Genomic DNA, 21,674 nt, shown 5'->3' on the forward strand with positions numbered 1-21,674 from the left:
TGTCTTCACATCTGCAGAGCTCTTCTCACTAAAGCAAGGAAGAAACAGGGGAATTTTGTATTCAGAAGTGGCATTGTTTTAGTCATGCTTTGCATAAGTCTGACACCAGAGCTGCTGGCAGCTACTGGCAGCTCCCTCCACTGCCCTGCAGTCACAGGTGCCTGCCCCCAGCCCAAAGCATGATCTTCATGGCCCCCACTGAGCATTCCAAACAGCCATACCAACTGCTCTGAACACCACTTTCTGACGTTGCTTTGACACATACATGAGAAATTTGTTCCTCCTGATTTTTGTGGTGATTGCCTCTGCAGAAATAAAAAAGAACAGTTTCATGTAGTACTGGCAAAGAGGACAATGACAAGAATGGATTTTATTTTTTTATTGAATCCTGTTGTCACTGAAATTAATTTTAAACCAACTCCTCCTTTTCCATCATCTTAGGTTGTTGTAATGCTTAAGATTAGCATTAGCTAATGCTAATCTTCCTTTGAAGATGAGGTCACACATATAGTAATGAATACGTCGCTCCCAAGCCTTGTTAGGTTTGGGTAGCTCCACATTACAAGGCATTCTTTGCAACACCCTGGTGGTACAATACAGTAGCATGATGGCACAACCCTCTGAAAGGTAATGCTGGGTTGTCTTACAGTCTTCTTCCTGTGAGGAGAAATGATGTTGCCAAAGCCTGCATGCAAGACATTTACAACAAGCGGAAATTGATGTTGTTGTATTTGAATCACAACAGGTGTTTGATTTATGGGCAAGTACAAAGTTTTGTTGTTTTTGTTTGTTTGGGGTTTTTTTTCTGATGAGACCGATCAAAATTGTCACATAAAAGACCCACATTTCTTTACCCTTTCCTTGGAGTCTGAATAACAGGTACAAACATAACTTGTGTGCTTCTTACTGCAAGCTTGTAATAATCATCTGTACACACTGTACTCAGAAAACTAGCAGCAATTCCAAATTGGTGTGTGTGACAGACCTCTGGCACCAGCTTAGAGATGATCAGTATCTGCAATGTTAGTATACAGACAATGCCCTTGCACCCAAACAACAATCATGCTTTTCCTAAGTACACTTGTATCCTGGGTTTTATCAATTCAATTGAAACTCTGCTTCACTCATCCCTGGGCTAAACCTTTGCCTAAATGTTTTTCTCTCTGGGTTTGCTTAGCCTTTCTTTTGACCTAATCCTGCCTACCCCTTTTGCCTTTCACCACTTTTGTCCTGTCATAGTTTGCCTCCCTGGCAGCCAGCACCAGCTACTTAAGCAAAATCATTCATCTCCCTTACTCCTGCCTCTGTCTTCTTCAAGAGGTCAGGGTGGGATGAAAGGAGATGCAGCCTCCACATGCCAGGGCAACCCTGACCCACATTAAGAGATCAGCAGATCTAAGGGGTGGAGAGAAAATCCCTGTCAGTACTTTTCTTCCCAAATACACTTGAGCAATATCCTGTCCTGAACATGGCCTACCCTCAACTCTCCTGTAAGCATTAGTATTTGTTACCATCCTTATCTGAATCCCTTTTTATTTCACCTTGTCAAGTGCAGAGTACACTTCCCATAGTATTGGGAGTAGAAAAAGGGTCTCTCTAAGTGCCTGTCTAACTCAGTTCCTGATAAGACCTCAGGGATTTTGGTTGTATTATTCATTATGTAAGAGTGCTTAAAGCCTTGGCCACATAAATTTCGCGCAACTCAATTCCAAGCACACAACTTTAAGGAAATATATTACTACTGAAATAAGAAGTGCTTTGGGAAAAATAAAAAATAAAAAAAAAGGGGGGGGGGGCATTAGTTTGGGTTTGTTTTTTTTTCAATTCAAAAAGATGGTGTTTTAGTCTAAAGCAAGGATCATTTCTTGGTTTTGAAGGTCAGTTGTGATGTCTCTAGACAATGAAACCATTGACTTGAAACATGGACAGGGTTCTTTTCATTATTAGCAGAATACACTGACTGAAAGAAGAATATTCTATTAAAAAAATCTCATCTTCAGTCAAAAAATTTAAATCTCCTGAATCTCCTGAATAAATGCCCAGCACATATTGGACAGCAAATAGAATCATCTTCATTATATATAGAGAGATATATATGTATATAACCACTGAAAAGCGATGTATTCCATGTAAAAACAGAGCATTATCAATTCCATATGTGAGGTGTTATGTAACTTCAATTATTTTTTTCTTTCACCATTATGCTTCAGCTTTCACCAGGAACTTCAAAGACAAATAAAACATAAGTCATTTTACTGGTGATATATAATACTCCCATTTGTCATCTCTGGCAAGGTTCTGCTTTTAAACTTAAGTTAAAGCAATTAATTTGTGTCCTAAGAGACATAAGAACCTAAACTTCATTGCAGCAGATCTCTGATAATGCTGAACATAGAGCAAGGTCAGAGCTTGGGAAGGAAAACTGAGCGCAGTGCTGAATGACTGCTACGATTATTTTTTTTCTGTAACTCCTGAAATCTTGTATACTGCTCTTCTGACACTTCCTTGGAAATAGCTGCATCATTTTAGCTAAAACATTTCCTGCCTTCTCCCCTCAGCTACCCACAAGAAACACTCAGAGGCATTTATTAACATGGAAAACATCTGAACAATATAGTCACATTTCTGAAAGTATGGTAGAATTGAAAACAGTATAATTTAGTGGAAAAAGCTGGGCTGTTTTTTCCTAGGAGCTCTTACCCATGCCCTGCATAATGGATATGTTGCTCTTTTTTTTTATCTGTAACTCACTGCCTTTTCATACTGCCACTCTCTATAATGGTTAATATATAACTCACCAATGTGTCAGTTTTTCCCTAAAGTGTTACTTCAGGCAGCGCAGGGGAATTCCCTTTGATATCTGTGCCAGAGCAAAGGTACACCGGCAGCTGCAGTTATACAAAAGGGGGACTTCAGCTGCAAGGACAGCTTGGGAACGTCTGTCTCCCTTCCCTGCCTTGCCTCTGGCTGCTTCTTCACACTCATGCTTCTCTGCTACTGTTTCAGGGTTTGTGCTCAAAATCAGGTCACTGAGCTGATCCAAATTACAAATAGGTTTTTTATTTACAGAGTTGTTCTTAATACAGGTTGCTTTTCTTACCAGAACGATGCCAGAAATTGCAGTGCTGGTGCAACTGAGGAGCCAGAGTCCTGGAACAGAGAGGAGAGAAAAGCAGTTGGGATAGAGGACACTGGGGAGGAAGCCTGAGTTCATGGAACTGCTGGCTCAGATGGTGTCTCTTCCATTAATAAGGGTAAGATGCAGTCAGGAGGTTGCTGTCACAAACCATTAACAAACAGCAAGTTCACACAAAAGGATTATGCACTTGCTCTAAATAAAAGACTAAACAGTAAAACAGCTCCATACGTGACTTTTGGAGGAAAAGTAGTTTTACACGTAGATGTTAGAGAACATGTGTGGGCATATGTACACACACATACACGTGCATACACACACAAATGCATATTCACACACATGTACACACACAAAAACCATCTCTAAATTTAAAAGAAAGACAAAACACCTCTCACTTCAGCATTTTTGACAGTCTTCAAAAGCATGCAGCTCTGATCTCCTGGACAGCTGGTTTGTGAAAGCAACAACCAGGGAAGCCTATAGAGGGAGCAGGCCGCCTTCTTTTCCTTAGCAAGAGGAGTTTACAACCTTAAGTGATGACCCTGAGAGAAAGGAAAGGTAGAGGAGGAAAATGTCATAGGGAGCACAGCCCTACGCAAGGGCCAGAGCAGTTGCCCTGCAAACAAGGAGAGCAGCACCAGACCTGCCTCTCAGGGGATGGACAAGAGAGCTGCAGATTCACACCTACCGTCCTTCTGTTCACCCCTCTTCTTTGTGTTCACACTTGGTGCCATACAGGAAGTCTGGAATTTCTTAGTGTTTCCCCCAATCTATCTGTCCCAGCATTTTAGCAGTTTATCTGCACATTTCAGGATGGGGATTTGCTTGCCTGGAAGATGAGCAGAATTTCATCTTCCAACACCTACAGCCAAAGTAATAGAGCAGTGCCTAGAAGAAAAAGAAAGATGAACTCAGAAAAGCCTGGCATTTCCTGTTGAACAAAAATAAAAACTAAAGAAAGGCTAACCATGTCACAGACAACATAAGAGAAGCAGTATTAAGCAGAGCCTGTTCAGAAGACAGAATATGCAGAAATGTCATAGTTAGTTATTGTCAGTAGAGGCTAAGTAACTGAACAGAACATTACATGTATTTGAATTCACACATGCATACACAAAAATTTTTAAGTCTTTAAGCCATGTATACCTGTAGTGAAGGTCCAGAAAGCTGGTGGTTATTTGTATGGCTGTAAAGCCCAGAAGGTCCATCCTAGACAGATTTGTGTTTGCTGAGCATGACAGAAATCTGTACCAAAAGCTTCTGCATTACTGTGTTTATTATAGTCCAGTAAAACAGAGGATGAGATTTTTTCCTTTTTCTAACAGATAGGGAGCTGTGTTGCTAAACCAACCCTGTTTCAATCTTAGAGACCAAAGGAATAGCAGCTAAAAAACATCTGTTTGACCGAGCGGTACGTGCATTCTTGAACTAAAAATTACAATCAGAAATAAAATACAGAGCACAATATGTGGCAAGCACACATGCATTATTTACCATGTTGCACCTGTGAGTTCTTCTTGCAGAAAGACTGGCCACCAGAGTGTGCATCAGATAACTTATATTTTGGTAAAAGTCTAAGAATGGCTATAAAGTATGCAATATTTATACATAAAAAATTATACTAAGAGCTTTTCCTCCCATGCACTTAGGTCTAATAATACTTTAGTGTGTTTCTCCAGGGGAGCAAGAGCAGGTCTTAGCACTGCAACATAAATTGTTAAGCACAAGCCATGCAGCAGTAAAACAGAAAAGGAGTACTCTATGCCCTTCAATTCCAAGGCAATGCAGCAATAGAAATATAATAAAATAAAATAAAAGGATACTATTACTTTTCCTCATAATATGGTTGGTTCATCATTTGACTTTTAATGCAGGTTTGCTTCTGCTTTCTTTTTTGCTTATTTTTTTTTCCATCATTAGAGAAAGGCCATTTGAGGAATGTACTCTGCACAGTGATGTGATTCAGCAACTTTCTGGAAAACAAAAACACAGCTCTCTTTTTGGTGTCCTAATGAAACACAACTGGCACTAATTTTCATTGAATTGAGCCTAACTGAAAGCAGGCAATGTACCATGTTAGCTAAAGTGCAGTGGTCTTGGATCACAATATTATTTTTCATGGGTTTTTATACATTATGTGCTGAACAAAACCTGCTGCTAAATTAGGCCAATGATAACAAATATATTTTGTTATCAAACAGTACAAGCTGTTGTCTTACCAAGAATGGCTCAGCAAATACATTTGCTTTTTTATCCAAATTCTAGGTAGCTTCTGTCCATACCAACATGTGAGACCATTGTTCCTGAGTGTTTCCCAAGGTCATGTCCACAGAGAGGTCATCCAGCTCACAAAGGCAGAGTGCCATCTCATGAGCTTGCCATGTCAACGTTTTTTCCATGAGGACACTGAATACTGCTCAGACACACAATATATTTTTACTTATTTGGTATTCTTTATCAGGAGTGCTCCAAGTCTGGGAAATTAAATCAGGAGCAAAAGGAGGTAGAAAATCTCCCACAGTCACACACAGAGTAGTGAAAAGAATTTAGGAAGCCTTATGCTTCATGGGTGTGTTTCCATTAAAAAAATCTTAGTAAAGACATGGTTGTCTATATAGGCTGATAGAAAAGTCCTGTCTCCAGGCAGGCATGATGTGGTAGCCAGCCATGGCAAGCAGTGAGTGCCTGAGCTGGGGTGTGCTGCATGTCCTGGCTTAGGGCACATGCTGCTTTTTCTCCAAGCAACATGTGGAGTGACAGGTGGCATGTGTCCCATGTACCACCAGGATCATTCCTGCATCGAGCCACAGAAGAGCTGCCACCGGAGCTCGGCAGCCAACAGTGAGTGCAGCTGGTGAGGAACAAGTCCCACACCCTCTGTGAACCCACCTGAAGATAAAAAGTGCTGCATGAGCACCCACCCTTATTGCTCCTGGCAGAGCTGCACGGGGACATTGGCACCCAGGACCTGTGGGCTTGGCTAACAACCAACCAGCACAGAGACTCTACTCTTAGAAGCACCAAGCAATATTCCCCAAACATATTGTCATTTGCAAAAGAAAGAGTCATTCTGACAACAAAGTCATCCAGTGAGGTTGTTGCTGGTATTAAATACGTGGCAGAACTTCTACCATAAAAATTTCTAACAGGCCATTGTGTATCAGCTGTGAAAACTTGCTCTGGGCCAATATTTGGAAAACAAGACTCAGCAAGAGTCTTTTTTGAACACATTATCATATTTAGTAATCTACAGGTATGTAAATCAAGAAATCTTCAAGTGTAGGCCCCACTGGCACCTTTGCTGATTCTTCTTTATTGATGCTATGGTCATTAGGGAAAGTGAGCACTGGCCATTCCAAAGTTCTTGGTCTGGGACTTTCCTTTTACCTCCTGATTCCCTCAATGGTTCAGATAAAAAAAGAGGAGATGCAGGGTAAAGCAGACAAGCTGCTGTCAACAAGGAAGCATGGAGAAGAGCCCCCCCAGAAGAAAAATTTGTCTCCTGAGAAGGCACATATAGCAAAATATGGATCACCTTTGCACAGAGGTAGGGAAGAGTCACTGTTGGAAAGTTCCTGAATCCTGCCTAGCCATACATGCCTCCTTCCAGATCTGGAGTAAGCCAACTTTTCCAGGTAAGCGAAAGAAAAATTGCACTTATTTCTATCTCAAAGGAAATTTCTGCTGTTGCTTCCAAATTAAACTAGCTTATTGGTCATAATGCCCTAACACTGCACTGGTGACACAGCCCTCTTTTTTCAAAAGGTTCCCTGTGGATTCTGGCACATCTGACATACACTTTGGTGGAAAACATGTCAACTGGCCCTTCTGAATGGAGATTTCCAGATGTGCACAGAATATGCCCAGGAGAAATAAGTGGTTACATGCACCAGGAATGGAAAACTCAGTACCCAACAAACAGTAGCAATTTTCATGTATTAATGATAAAGTATTCAGGATTTATAGTTAGAAATACTCTTTTCATTGTTTTCATTATTGGAGGTCTGTTATATCTAAGCATTTTTCTAAATGCTAAATCTCATTTCCAAATACCCTTAGGGAACAACAGCCACAACAACAAAACTAGAAACACTTTACTGAAGACAAAATTATAATAACTAAGCTCAACACTGTACAGGGAAAATGCAGTGTTAAAATGTATGAAGTAAAATTGTTTTCTAACTTTCCCAATGTTAAACATCGTTTTGTCTTTAGAATGAGCAAGGGCAGAAATTTGTGACATGCTCTGACAGTATTATACACAACTGTGGTTTATGCAAGTTATGTGTTAGATCAGTATATTTTCTCAGTACAGTTAAGGCCAAAGAGGTTTAATAAGATATTTTTTAATTAATTTTTAATTAATAAGTTCTTTTTTAAAAAAAGCTTTTTACCCTCCCTTCCTTTGAGACCATGATTCCAGGAAGTCCTGAGAAAATAGATAGTTTATTTTTCAGCACTTCTTACACAGGAAACCCAGAGGGATATCTCAAGTGAAAGAGATTCTTCAGCAAGCATAAAAAAGTCACTGCTATCACACCTATCACATTGGTGGCAAAAGCAAGACAAGGTGACAGATAAGCACCAATCTGTACTGGGGCAACCCCTCAGATACTTTGTAGTAGAGTTTTCTGAGGTTGGTAGGACCAGTGTTTCAGAGCACACATACTACCATGGCCTGAGCTAGAGATAGGCTTCCCTTATCACTCCTGAACAAATCTTCATGAAACAGACATTCTCACATCACCTGTGTATAGTGCATGCAAATGTTGTGCAGGCTGGGAAATTACAGTTTCTTCTCACAATGTTGTTGAAAAATATTCCCTTTCTTTTTTTTTCAGGAGCATAAATAGAAACTCCTTATTTCCAAAACCAGAACCGTGTCATAATAGCCAACACAGGACAAGAGGGAAAGGGGGTTGTTGTGGTCTGCAATATCTTCTCACATTAGTAACCCTCCCTTCCTCCCTCTCTTCCAGCCTCAAACATGTGGCTGTCATAAATTCTTAAAGGCAACATTGTCAAATACATTCACCAAATATTCTGATGAAAAAGAATCATTAAAAAAAAACAAATACGGTGATGAGAACACTCTGTTTAGAGCATTGCTTCATACTGGTGAATAGCTCATTTGCTATTCCTGGGTATTAGAGTCAAGCTCAGTGCTTTTGTTATAGATATTTTTTAAATAAAGGGTAAAGAACATGTTTGTCCTATGTTACATACTTGAAATGTCTGTGGAAATAAGCAAGCACACACTTCTTAGGGCACTGCCTATGGTAGTATCTGTAGGTCTTGAAACAAGCAGACAGGCCAAAGGCACGTGGGTTTCACAAATCACTCCCCAGCAAAAAAATCTGCATTTATGAGCTGACTCCTTATCTCCACTTCAATCAAATGAGCTTATTGTTAAAGTTTTACAAAGCAACCCAGCAGCAAGGTGAAAGATGAAGAGATTATTGAATAATAGATAAGAATATTTTTAGTCAGCTCAGATGTATTCATGTATCTGAGAAAGCACCAGGAAAAAAGCCCTCAGAAAGGTGCTGGCTGAATTCCAGCAAAAGCAACCTGACTGTTAGGGCCCTGCAAGGGCTGGGGTCTTCCTATGAGAGACAGCAAAACAGAAATGTTGGGGAGGTACCAGGAAACCCAAGAGAGTCCTGTCCACAGGCACTGGGTAACTCTGTGGGGATGGGGACATAGGCCTGCCTGTGGTGGTCCCAGCCTGGGGCACTCACAGCTGTGGGCAGCTGGAGAGGGGCTGAAGCATCACTGGGCAGGGACCAACAGCCTCAGGGGACTGACATGGGATCCTGGGCTGTAGGCAGTGTGGGGGGAGCCCCAGAGGGCTGGGCAAGAGGATTCAGAAACGGGGGTGCCCTCAGGATTCTGGTATAGTTATGCAGAGATGCAACATTAGCACTAAAATAGCTGTCCGTATTTCTGGTCCTGCAATTGATTATTTTTTGCTACTTTTTCAGTCATAGTGTTATAAGCCAACAATCCTGCCCTTATATTTGGAGGAGCTGGAATTGTAAACCTACTCCCAAGGTCATTCTTCCCATCAGGTTTCCTACAATGTAGTTGAACGTGGGGGCAACAAAGCATTTGTAATGATCTGGAAAGAACCGTCCCCATGCACAAAAGAAGAAAACTACCAAATTGTCTAATTTCAGCACTGTTCTGCTTCTTACCCTACATCCATTACCCAGTGAGAGTCATTTTTCCATTATTATGGTCTGAAGAGACAGAGTTTTAAAATATTTTCTCACTGCGTGAGCCAGCCCTCTCCCTGTTGTCTTTCCCTTTTAATGAAGATCACAGTGCAGTTGACATCTTTGATCCTGGGAGCCTCTGAAGAAGTGAAGGTATAATGACATTATTCACTTAAAAGCTAGGGAGATACTGACTGAACATCTACTGAAATAAAGTAGCAGTGAATAATGAAGTGTCACTTAGATATTCAGAACTTCATTCATTAAAAAACATTTCTGAAAGGAACTGGTTCATGCGTCCCTGGAAACACTAATACAAGACGTGCCAGGCTAAATCAGATTTGGCATTTAGTCTAGAATCAAAGTACTTGAACATAGTCCATCCTCCTACAACACTGACTACAGAGCAGAAAGCTCTTCCCTTACCTTGTGTACAACTATGAGACTATATGCAGTAGTGTCTAGAGAATCTCTTATAAGGCAGATGTGAACAGGGAATACTTTTGTCAGCAGTATTCAAGAAGCATAGTCCCTCACAATGTAAAAGTATGACAGCCCCCAAAATACTGTATCATGTGAAAAGAACCAAATCTCTCTCTTTTGCACCAGGGACAGTCATAAACCTGCAGCACCATGGAGCTCATTGCTGCCTAATCTACCTTGATTTTTTGACAGGACATTTTTTATTAACTCCTTGCTTCCTTAACTAGACTGCCGTAGGCAACTGAGTTAACATGTTCAAAATTAGCTTGGATTTGTCTAAGGCATACCTTGGGTCCTGTAGAGAAAGAGCAGCTACAAACTGGGAGTTGAAACTGCAGCATTGACACAGCCCAGCACTTTGAACCTCTGTCCAGAAAGGCATTTCATAGCACATGTAGCAGTAAGGCTCTGAATAGACTTGGCAACTGCTTTAGCTTAGTAATGGTGAAGCATGTTTTGAACTCCCTTCTGGATTGGAAATTGTCTCTGAGAGGTTTTAAAAAGTGCAGTAGAGTCTCATGAAGCAGGAAACAACATTTATTCAATTTTTCTCCTCTCAACCTGAATGCACTGGAATTAGAATACTTAGACATAAAACTCAGACATATTTAAGGAAATGTCAGAGGCCGTCAAGTGCCAGCAGTGAGGATGAACACCAGCAATATGGAACAAGGAGCCACGTCATCTTTCTGTGAGGACTTGGAAAGGCTGTTGTGCCATTGCAATGTGCAGGGCCCAGAAGAATACTGCAAGTAGCACAGCTTCATAAGAAAATAGCAGTAAATACATCTGTGTGCAATGCTCTCCTTCTGGTGACAGAACCCGTTCAAAAGAAACCCACAACGAGTACCTTCAGGAGAAGAATATCATGCAAGAACCCATCTGTGCACACACACAAACACACAGAGACACCAGCATATTTATCCAAAATACTCTCACATAGCATCTCACTTCAGATCTTGTGAATCACAAGGGCGATCTACAGGCCGATCATTGCTTTTCCTGTTTGGATCCACCATCTGCATCTTCTGCTTCCCAACCTCCTCAAAAGTGAAGTTTCAGACGTATCGAAATACTGAAAAGTCTCTCTGCCTGCAGACTGCAACATTTGGAAACGGCTGTGTCAGCTGATATTCATCCCTTGTAACAGCACCATTTGATATTTGAAGCTGTATTTTCATTTCTGGAGAATAATGCATATGCCCTAACTCCCTTCTCAGATGTGTCATTCCACTGCTATTCCTTCCTTCTTTAAGCTACAGTTTGGTATTCTTTTAAGTGAACATGATTACCAATAAAGCACTCCCCACTTTCTCTCACTCCCACAACTTCTCCCAGATCATCTGTTGTACTGTGCCATCATAAATATTTGTGTGGCTGCATGGTTAACCAGATTAAGGAACTGATCCAGATGAAAAACAGCCCCTGGGAAAAAATATGCAATTTTTGCAATATAGTTCCCCACAAAGTCATACAAATGCTTATGCTGCAATTGTTAAGAAGGTTTCCATAAGAATTGAGATGACTGACTGAGAAAAGGGAAAGGGAACAATCTGGTTTTCTAAGCAGTTTTTCTGGCTTTAATTTAGGTGCCATGGTTTTTCATTTGCTTTCACCAGCATTTGTCCACAGAAAGCACATAGAAACCCCTGCTTCAGGGAGTAAATGTGCAGAGCTACTGAAAATTCCTTCTGAATGTCCAGGGAAAAGTTCTTTGCACAACAATATCTAAATCTTGCCAGCATTGGAGCCCCTATCCATAAAGCCCAAAATAGTGTTCTTACACTCAAAGAAGAGCATTCTCCTATCAATGAGAAGCTTTGTCATGATCCTTTGGAGTCAACTCTTAGCACTTCAGAGGCAAACAGCCTATTTTTCTATCTCTTGCTTTCTCTGGATTTAAGGACTGGTGAGAATACTACCTCATTACCTATTCCATGGCCCTGTGGTGTAAATGGGAGAGAAAAGTATGGAAGTATGGAAGCATTGGATTACAATTTATCAAAAAATCTTTTGAAAACATCTCAGCTCCCCATTTAACAGTTACTAACAAACTAAACCTAGAGACAGAAAGTCTTGTCACCAATTCCCTCAATTTCACTTCATCTTCTTTTCTTTCTTCACAATAAAGTGGAAGTTCCACTGCTGATATTTCTCAGGATATCTGTGATAATCTTTTGCAAGACATTTGAAAACTGCAGTTAAATGCAAACTTGCTGGTGAATAAAGCTGCACAGAAGGCAAAAATGCTGCCTCCTCCACTTAAAGAGTCAAGTATTACTATTTTCTCTCCACTGGTTTGTGGTGTGAGATAGCAAGGATACAAAACCAGCTGATACCATGAGTGGGAGGATTAACTACAAAGAGAGCTCTTATTGTTTCCAGTAACTGTACAATTAACTTAAATTGTGGCTATCTTTTCACCAGTGGGCTTAACGTATTCAGACTAAGGATAGTGGCTAAGTGAACATTACAATTTCCTGGAGAAATTGCACACCAGTGATCCTCCCTGAAATTGTATACCATTGCTTGCCCTTCCCTAACCCAAAACATGAGGGCTGTGTGTTACCATAGGCTAGGGGACTTCCTCCAGACAGTGTCTGTTCACAGAAAAAGACTGATCTTCATCATATCTACTATTTGGGTAGCACTGCTAATTTTGATGAAAGCCAAGAGGGACTCGGCTTTAAAACTGAGAGGTGAGCATTTTTAGACCTTAAAGGTGTTTGAACTCTAGGGAGTCCAGAGAATGTAACATCTACTGCTGGGCAGAGACTGTTTAAGGAAGTTAGAGGCCTTAGGAAATCTGGCAAGAAGAATTGCCTTTGAATTTTTCCACCAACTGCCAGTTCCCCACACATTCTGTCTCTTCTTCTGGTTGTATTCATGTAGCTTTTGGAGCTGTGATGGCCTGAGAACACGACCAAGGCAATATCTGTATGGGAAGGTCTTACTTTTACTAAATTATAAGGATAGGAACCAAGTAGATTTTCAGGCACATAAACTCATCTCCATGCCACTGAAAGTCAGCGTGTTTGGAAGTGTGTCAGAGCTTTTTCTAGCTATACCTGTTGAGCAATATATGACATTCCCCTTCAACACCCCTCTCTCTACTTGATCTGATGCTCAGCTCTCTCCCTCCCCAGTAAAGCCTACTCTAACCCTATCTCCATTCTGACAGCATCCCCAGCCTTGTCTAGATGCACTGAGTTATCATACCCTCTTTTCCACCTATCTTCCCATTCTTCTCACCGTGCCCCACCACCTCTTCAAGGCCTTGCTGAGCCAATCCTCTGGATCCCCCACTCTTATTACACTGAAGCTCCTTTGACAGGCCCCTGGCAGGCGTGAGCAGCTCCACAAAACTTAGTCTTCTGCAGGGCAAAGCCACCAGAGAGGTTCCTATCCAGCCAGAGCCACTTTTTCTGCCAGGCACTGCCTGATAACTGGATGATGGTGCTGTGCTGCTGACTACACTGCTGCAGCCATCAGGAGTATAAATAACCCTCAGAAATGGAGTTTCCTTCAGTTTTAATCATTTCTGCAATAGGTTTCAATCCATTTCCTGGCACGCAGTTGCAGGGACACAGCCAGCAGGATGGAGCAGGGATGGGAATGAAAGGCTGAGTATAGGGTGAAGGAGGAAAGTCCTGAGGTTAGGTAGAGAAATGCTTAGGGTGTCCCTGCCCTGTAGAGAGCACCAGGGGCTCAGAAAGGAGCATTCACAGTAGCAAGGAAGCAGCCTGTGTACAATAGACATTATTTTTCCCTGCAGCTCATAATAACCCAGTATATTGTGAGCTTTGTCCACAACTGCTGTGCAGAAAACACAGGAGCATTTTACAATGCTTTTAATGTTGTTGTGTCATAATGTTCTTCAGTTCTGCGTGAAGTTAAAAGGGACAAGAACGGATTAAGACCCAGTTAAGCCAGCAGAAAAGCAGAGGAAACAAAATTGCCAAATACTTGCCTCAATGGGCCATCAAGAACTGAAGGGGCAGCCCCCTGCAGACACGCACAGGTTGGCAGCACAGCGAGGACCCATCTGACACTGTGCTTCTGCAAATGAGGACTGAAAAAAGTCTCTTGAAATGAGAGGTGGGGGCAGGAGAAGGAAGAACTTCTAGCAATTCACTGCAGAACACTAAATCATCTCATAGTCAAGCTCGGCTAATGGCAAAGAGTGGTGAAGAGTAGGAATACCTCAGATAGGAAGAAAGGAGAAAAATAATGTCCCAGAAAAATAATGTAGCACAGACTGTATAGACATTTGAGCTGCTGATGAATCAACATGAATCAGGCCTATTATACTCCAGACCACAGCCATGATGTAAATAGAGGTGATGCAGCAGCTGACTCAGAGGCACCTTGCACATCCTGGGTGAGGTACAGAGCTGGGGACAGCAAGCTGTCAAACATACTTAAATAAACCCATAAAGCCTGGGCAACAGGCCTAAGGTATTTTGCCCTCTCTAGTTCAAATAACCGGTATATATCATGCCAACATGTAATGTGCAATTGCTCCCTGCCTTCCTTTAATAGGGCAACTTCTCCTTCAGGATTACTTTGTCTCACCCCTGACGTCACTGACAAGTAGAGGTGCTGTGACTACAGCCTGGCTCACCCCACTCAGAGGACACAGGGACTGGTCAGTACATATGATCTCTCACCATGGACATGTGGCAGCAGAGCCACCTGAGGCAGCAAACCACACAGCAAAATGCTACAGAACACTTCAGAATATTTACACTTCAGCATTAGGTGTCCTGTTTTTACTTTCATGCATAAAAATAATTTTATGGATTTTTTTTTTAACTGATACTGTGCAGGCTGCTGAAAAAGCATGGTACATCACTGAGCCCTGGACGAAGTGCTCCTTTTTTGGCCTTGGATCTCTTTGTGCAATATGTTGTGGTCTTTTTGAATATCATCTCATTGGAAAATAGTAGGGGCTGACAGAGTTGGAATAGCAGGGGGACATGCCAGATGGATGGGAAGCATGGAATTCAGCACTTTCTTTGATATCTGCATTACAGCAGCTACAGTGGGGCTGCCTTCTCTTTTGCTCCCTCTGCATTTTGCATGAGTCCAGGCACCTGGAATGGAAAAGGGCTCTCAGCAGCAGCTTCATGGCAAGGAAGAAAGAAATAGGTATATGTTCAACATCACTATACAGCCTACTACCTACTACTGTGGCCCTGATCCTGAGAGAGGATACCAGAGCTTTCAAGGATAGTCTCATACCACAGAAGGCACTGCTGGCTTTGTCATTGGCTATGTAAGAACAGGCATGGGTACCACAGAAAATTTGGCAGTGGTGTTTGTACCTAGACATCACCCTTTCAGATTTCACAACATTTACAACTAACAAATTGTAACAAGTTGAAATACAGCAGCCTACCTAGTACTGTGTTCACAATTCTTACGATAAGGCAGAAAAGAGTAAAGAAAAGTAACAGTAGTGTTCTTCTTAATAAATAAAAATTGTATGGATGTGATCTAACTTTTACTACGTTGAACAAACCAAATGTTCAGAGGGCCTCTATCTCTGTTGAACAGTTTTGATATTTGATCTTTGTGCGGAATGAAATGTGTGCCAATGCTTGGCAGAGCCAAAGGATGCTTGAAACAGGATTTAAGTCTGAATCATAGAACCACAAAATAATTAAGGTTGGAAAGGACCTCTGGAGCTCACCTAGTCCAACACCCTGCTCCAAGCAGACCCACTGCCAACACCATATCTGGTCACTTGATCAGCTTTGCCTTTGCTTTCACAGCACTTTCCTGGGACTGAGGCTTTGGCAGCAGTGATGCTTTTGCCAGCTGAAGCCGTTCCTACTCCACCTCCAGTCCTGGTTCTCGCAGTGTCCTCCCAGCACAAACATTTGTGTAGTCTCCTAAGGAAGTGAATCAGCTGAAATATAATCTGTACCACCAATATCATAATAATTTTTTCTATCCAGAACAGTTCCCAGTCCAACATATTCTGTAGTCATACTCACAACCATGGTGGAGGAAGAGCCAGACAAAGACAAGCAGCCAAGAGGATGAGGGGAAATGAGGAGGAAAGAGCAATGAAAATGCCTGCCTGAGCTAGAGCTGCAGATTAATGAATTCTGTGTTCATACCAACCCTCAGATAAGCAAGATTCAATTCCTTTTCAAGCCTCTTCACCACTACAATTTTCTTTCCAGGGGTGGGGCAGAGTGATTAAGTATTACTTACTGAATATTTTCACACCACTGAACTTGTTGGGAAAACTCTATTAAATGTATAGGAACCAGGTGAGTCTGTACATGTGTCAGAAAGAAGAAACAAGCAGAAAGTTGACCTGAACAGAAGTATAAAATGAATAAAATTTTCCAACAGAAATAGCCAGACTGGCTGAGCTACAGAATCTGGGATGTCTCCACCCAACATTTTGTGGAAAAGCATTTGCTTCAGAGTTAGATCAAGCCTGAACAAAGTTGGAATGAACTAACCTACCTTCACTCCAGTTTTCCCATCTTCACAGTATTTCTGTATTTGCCAAAAGGACACAAAACATTATTTAAAATAACTGAAAAGAAGTTCAGTCACTGAACAAAACAATCTAAGGAAATTCCAGAGAAGGAGTACTGAAAATTCAGTGATCCTCATTAGTGCTACTGCCAACATAAAAAAAAAAAAAAAGTAAAAAGACCTGATTAATTCTATCTAGAAGCAGGTATTTAATGCAGACATCTGAGTCAGAAACCAGATCACACAAGTCCCTCTGTATAATCCTTGAAGAGTGGCAAGCACCTCCTGAATATAATTCACTGCAACATCTAACTTATCATTTCTGTATAAGCTCAGAGGTTGAAATTACCCTCCAAGCAATACTCAAACACTCACCACTGACCAGTGAGAGGCTCAATGCACTGTCCTGTCACTTTTTATTTTTATTTATTTTTATTTAAGTCTTGCTCTATTTCTCAGTCTCTCATTTTTACTGGGCAGAGTTCAAAATGCAATTTGAAAGCCAAATACAGATCGAACTGAAACTTCAGATGCCAAAGAATAACTTACTAAAATCAATCCAAAACTGAAGCTTGAAATAATATTTTAAGCAACATAATGACATTGATTTGTCCAGAGTTAATACTGCTACCCAGAGTATAATATCCCTATATAGATTCAGCAGAAGCTGAAGTCTCCAACTAGTCCTGACTCTCATCATTATCCTGACTTTAACATTAAATGTATCCTTATAAACACTTCCAGTCCAACCAAAAGTGGAAGCAACAATAAACTCCTGGCTCTTAACTATCAAAAATCCTAACTCATTTACCCACATGTACCACAGAACAGAAGGTACCAAGAAGCCACCTTAAGAGCAAGGAGTGGCTTTAACTAGAACCCTGCACCAAACCTTTAGTCTCTGTCTACACTTCTATCACTGATCACAGGTCCAAGCTGACGGGTGGCTTGAAGAGCCACAGCCCATAGATCAAAGATATCCAAGTACACAATAGACACAATGCACATGTTGTATACACCCTGACATAAACCAAACTGTACTGACAATATCTCTCACAATTATTATCAAGTGTAGAGCTGCATTCCTTTTTAAATAGCATACAGTTCCTAAAACCAAGATATTCCCTTCCTAAAGTGTTAAGAATAACTTAACTTTCCAGGATTGATTCTAAGGACAAGACCTGTATAATCAAGGAAAGGGAAAATGTCCTAATTCCACTTCCTGTTAAACCCCATCCCACAAATGACTACCTTATTCAGAAAGCCAAACTCACCCTGCTAATTATAAATTATTCTCCTCCAATTAGGTAATGGAAATAATAACAAATGACTTAAGTAACTAATCACAGCTAAATATTACAGCTTGTATTGTGGATACCAAGTATTCCATACCACAAAAGTACTCCCAGAATATGAACAAGTAAAGTGCAGTCTGTCTGCATGTACTCCACAAGTAGAAGAGGTTACTGACCAAAATGTAGATAATTAAAAATTATTTGGGACTGATCTGAAATGCAGTTAATATTTCATTCAGAAGCATTCCATTCTAGTGTGTTACTTCATTTTAAAGATGTTGTATAGGCTATTTTCTGCCTTTGTTCCATGTTACTGAAAGATTTTACAAGTAGCTAGTTAAAGAGAGCTCTGCAAGACCAGTGAGTAGAATATTTCTGTCTGAATATTTTCTAAATGCATGCAAAGAGAAAGACCAGACTGAAAGCTGATTACACTGCTTTTAAACATGTCCCTGAGTGTCATGTACAGTCTGCACCATGACTTTTATTATGTAGAAGCAAGATAATCTTTGGTGTCTACTAGCTTGAAGCTTTCAAACAGCATAATATCTTTTTGTGTTACTAGTCCTGAATACAAAGAAAAATTTAATAAAAACTCCAATTAGGAGCACTCCTGGATATGAATATGCTCAACAGGGTTTTGCAGTTTGAAATCCAAGTGCTAGCATATTTATCGTATAAATCAGAAAATTCTGGCAGCTAACTAGTGAGATTAGAAAAGGGCAGCAACAAATGAAAGCAACCTTCATTCTGCCCCCTGGCTAGCACATTATTTGTAATAGTTCATGGATGAAAGGACAAGAGAAAGATACCAAAACTCTGCCTTTGCAATGCAGTATTAAAATACTCTTGTGTGCTCATAAGCAGAACTACAGTTACCATATAAGAGCAGGAATTATGAGGGAGGATGAAAGATTAGATACCCCTTCTGCTAAGGAGGAATGGCCAGTGATTCAAACACTCACCTCTAGTCACTCACCTTCAGTTTCTTGCCCTATCAAGAGACCGGCTAATTGTGCCTTCTCCTGTAAAATGGCAATAGCAGAACATCATTACTTTGCAGGCAGGGCAGAAGGAAGCCTGGAGGCAGAGAGGTGTTGAGATGATATGAGTATAGCCAGATGTGTAACAGAGAGGATTTGTTTGCTTAAAGCAATGGCTGGTTGCTTTAAGATGCAATGGTCCTGCTCCACCACTTTCTTTCTCTCCCTTCCTTGTCTGTTTCCCCTTTCCCAAAGACAGAGGAGATTCAGCTGCTCCCTTGTCTAACTTATTATGCTCTACCTGTAAAATAAAGAAAATTCAACTTACTAAGCAGCAAAAACCCTATACTTTGCTTCTGTTTTGGAATTATTTTATGATTTAGTGCTGCTGAGTTGAATTAGGTCACTGTACAGTTAGATGAGTTCTAGAGACAGTGAAGAGGACAGCTGGAATGATGCAGCCTGATGAGGGAGGAACAGAGCACGAGATAGCAGCAGAATCTTCCCTCTTTAGCATCAGTAATTCACTAGACTGGGACCTATAGCACGTAACTCTCCTTGACTGATGCACCTCAGGTGTATAGGTACCGAGAAAAGGAGCAGCTGTTCTTTGCTAGGAGTGGTGATCAAAGCCTCATCCAGCACAGGCACCAGAGCTCCAAGAGATGCCAAGAGATTGACAAAGAGCTTGCAGAAATATAATAGAGCTGGAGCTTTATATGATACTTTTTAAAGAAGACTGAAACAATCGCAGACCAAATACTTTGGCAGGAAAGTTTACTGCCAGCTAAGAAGAATACCCTCTTTCCCCTACCAGAGAAGTTATTAAGTCTTGATTTCAATTGACTGCACAGTGCTACCCCACCAGATTTGACACTGTTGTTCCATTTGTTTGCAAATAATATCATCTTCCCAATCTATTTTAAGAATAACACGCTTCAAGGACAGCCTGTGCATTTAAATAAGGGTGTACCAAGTGGCCATCTTCCACAAGAGAAAGCTTTGGATCTGTGCAGTAGAACTTAGTAAAGACATTATTGGTTGACTAGATGCCTTTGCATCCAGTGGGGCCCAACAGAACATCCAGTGCCACATTAAGAATTGTTGTTAGTTTTGGAATAATGTTCCAGAAAATTATAATCACTGTATTAGCAGAGTAACAGCACATACTGCTCTTACATCTTACTCCTGGGAAAGCTAAGGCTGTTTCCCTTTGATGCACAGAAGCTTTCTCAACCTGAAGCACACCATGCACCTTGCTGGGGGGCTCGGGAATATTTTCCTGATTACCACTGAGTCCCTGTGTGAGAGGGCAGTGATGTATACCTACAACACATCAATCATTTCCCTGAGTCCTGGATGAGATCTGGGTGAATACAGTTAAAAGCATGCCCAGAAACATGCAGAAGCAGCAAGGACCAGCATGAGGCTGTTGGCACCACACCTGCTCACCTTCCACTTGCCAGCCTGCATGACTAAGCCTTCATTTAAAGCAGGATCCCTTAGGAACCACTGTCAGCACACATTTGGAGCACAACCTGTACTCACAACTCTGGCTCTGTGGCCAGGTGTCCTAATTCCTCTGCTGCCAGGCCCCTATGGACTGACACAAATTACATTATTAATGCCTGGCTATAGCTGCTGGAAGCAGATTTATTAAGCAGATAGAATGTACCACCTTGAAGAAGAATATATATTTTACCTCTCACGGTACCTACCCTGCAATATTTATCCCTATGGTGGTCAATTACACTGAATGAAGAAGGCAATCAGATCATAAAACCTGCATATATTCCTGCACAGTGTGATTATCAGAGAAAGGAAATTGCAATTGCTCACACTTGCTATATACATTTTTCCATATGCTTAGAAAGAATGGTGATTACATTTTGTTTTCTCACATTCAAAAGACAAATATCATCTGTCAAGCTTCAAGACTAGATCAACCAGCTTTCTATTCTCAGGCAAATTCCAAAATAGCAGCATTCAAAGGGCAGAGAGCACACCTAGCAATATGTGCTGCAAAGCTCCCAGTACACTAGAAATGCAATAAATAAATGATCATAACAGTAAAGCTGTCTTGCATGTAAATAACAGTTCACCTTGATGTTTAAATTTAGTAAGCAATGTTTCCCACTGCACATAAGTTTTGATGCACCTATAAGGCCAAATCATGAAGTGTTGTTCTGATGATCCTATCATGGGGCAAGAAATGGGACATAAAAACTAGGTAAGAACAATTTAGGAAACTGAAAGAAATAAAAATATACTCCTGGGAAATTAAAACAAAGCAAAGTAAGTGCCTTCATGACAGTTCATAGAAGACTCAGGGTAATCTATTAGCTGTTAAAAAAATTATATAGAAAGGAGAACTGGCATCACCCAATTTTAGGCACTTCACAAGCAAGCAATTCTCACCGTATCTAGCATAGAGGGAGAAGTTCCTTCACTGGCCGATCAGGACTCTCTTAACTCAGGTGGTTTTGGTTGCTTTGTCCAGAGTCTCACTGTCTAATAAAGACAAAGTTTAGGCAGGCTGGTTGGTTGATGTTGTGGTTGAAGCCACAGGATTCAACAGCTGGACCACCTCAGACACCACGAATGCTTGCCCTCAGCACCTAATGCAGGCAAAAAAATGTCTTTTCTTCCCTGATACTGCATTAATCTGACAGTCTATATTCATATATTATTTCTCAAATAAAAAGTTTTGAAATTAATTCAGCTGGTTTTGTTTGGTTTGGGGTTTCTTTGGTTGGTTGGTTTTGTTTTTTGGTTTTTGTTGGGTTTTTTTGGGGGGGTGTTTTCTTTTGTGGGGGGAGGTGTTTTTTTTTCCTGAAGATTAATGTAACTTCAACATACCCAGTGCAAAAAATAAGTCTAGTAATATGAAAAGCAGAATGAAATAAATCCCTAAAAGGTAGCTCCATTTTCCCCTGACATAGTAGCCTACAGGGTCCTAGGTGGTCACTGCTTCCCACCAGGCATCTTAAGAAACTTCAGACACTTTCTAGAAAAAAGAAGACAAAATCTGGGGTCTATCTTTTTATTTTTTTAATAG

At 40.9% G+C, this 21,674-nt stretch overlaps 1 long non-coding RNA gene across 4 annotated transcripts in view; it reads right to left on the reverse strand.

The window, feature by feature from the left end:
- Positions 1–375: 375 nt before the first annotated feature.
- The window catches only part of LOC117244462, an 87,486-nt gene continuing 66,187 nt past the window's right edge, over positions 376–21,674 (reverse strand). Inside the window, exons 5-9 of one of the 4 annotated variants that reach the window (XR_004497630.1) lie at positions 4,966–5,109; positions 3,825–4,024; positions 3,532–3,678; positions 3,101–3,150; positions 376–657 (exon numbers count right to left, since the gene is read on the reverse strand). This is a non-coding gene — a long non-coding RNA (uncharacterized LOC117244462). Of the gene's footprint in view, positions 3,151–3,524; positions 3,679–3,824; positions 4,025–4,965; positions 5,110–21,674 lie in introns of all 4 variants that reach the window. The other 3 variants (XR_004497628.1, XR_004497629.1, XR_004497627.1) reach the window with 3 other exon arrangements.

Source organism: Parus major, chromosome 1A, assembly GCF_001522545.3.
Source record: "Parus major isolate Abel chromosome 1A, Parus_major1.1, whole genome shotgun sequence".
Taxonomy (NCBI): Eukaryota; Metazoa; Chordata; class Aves; order Passeriformes; family Paridae; genus Parus; species Parus major.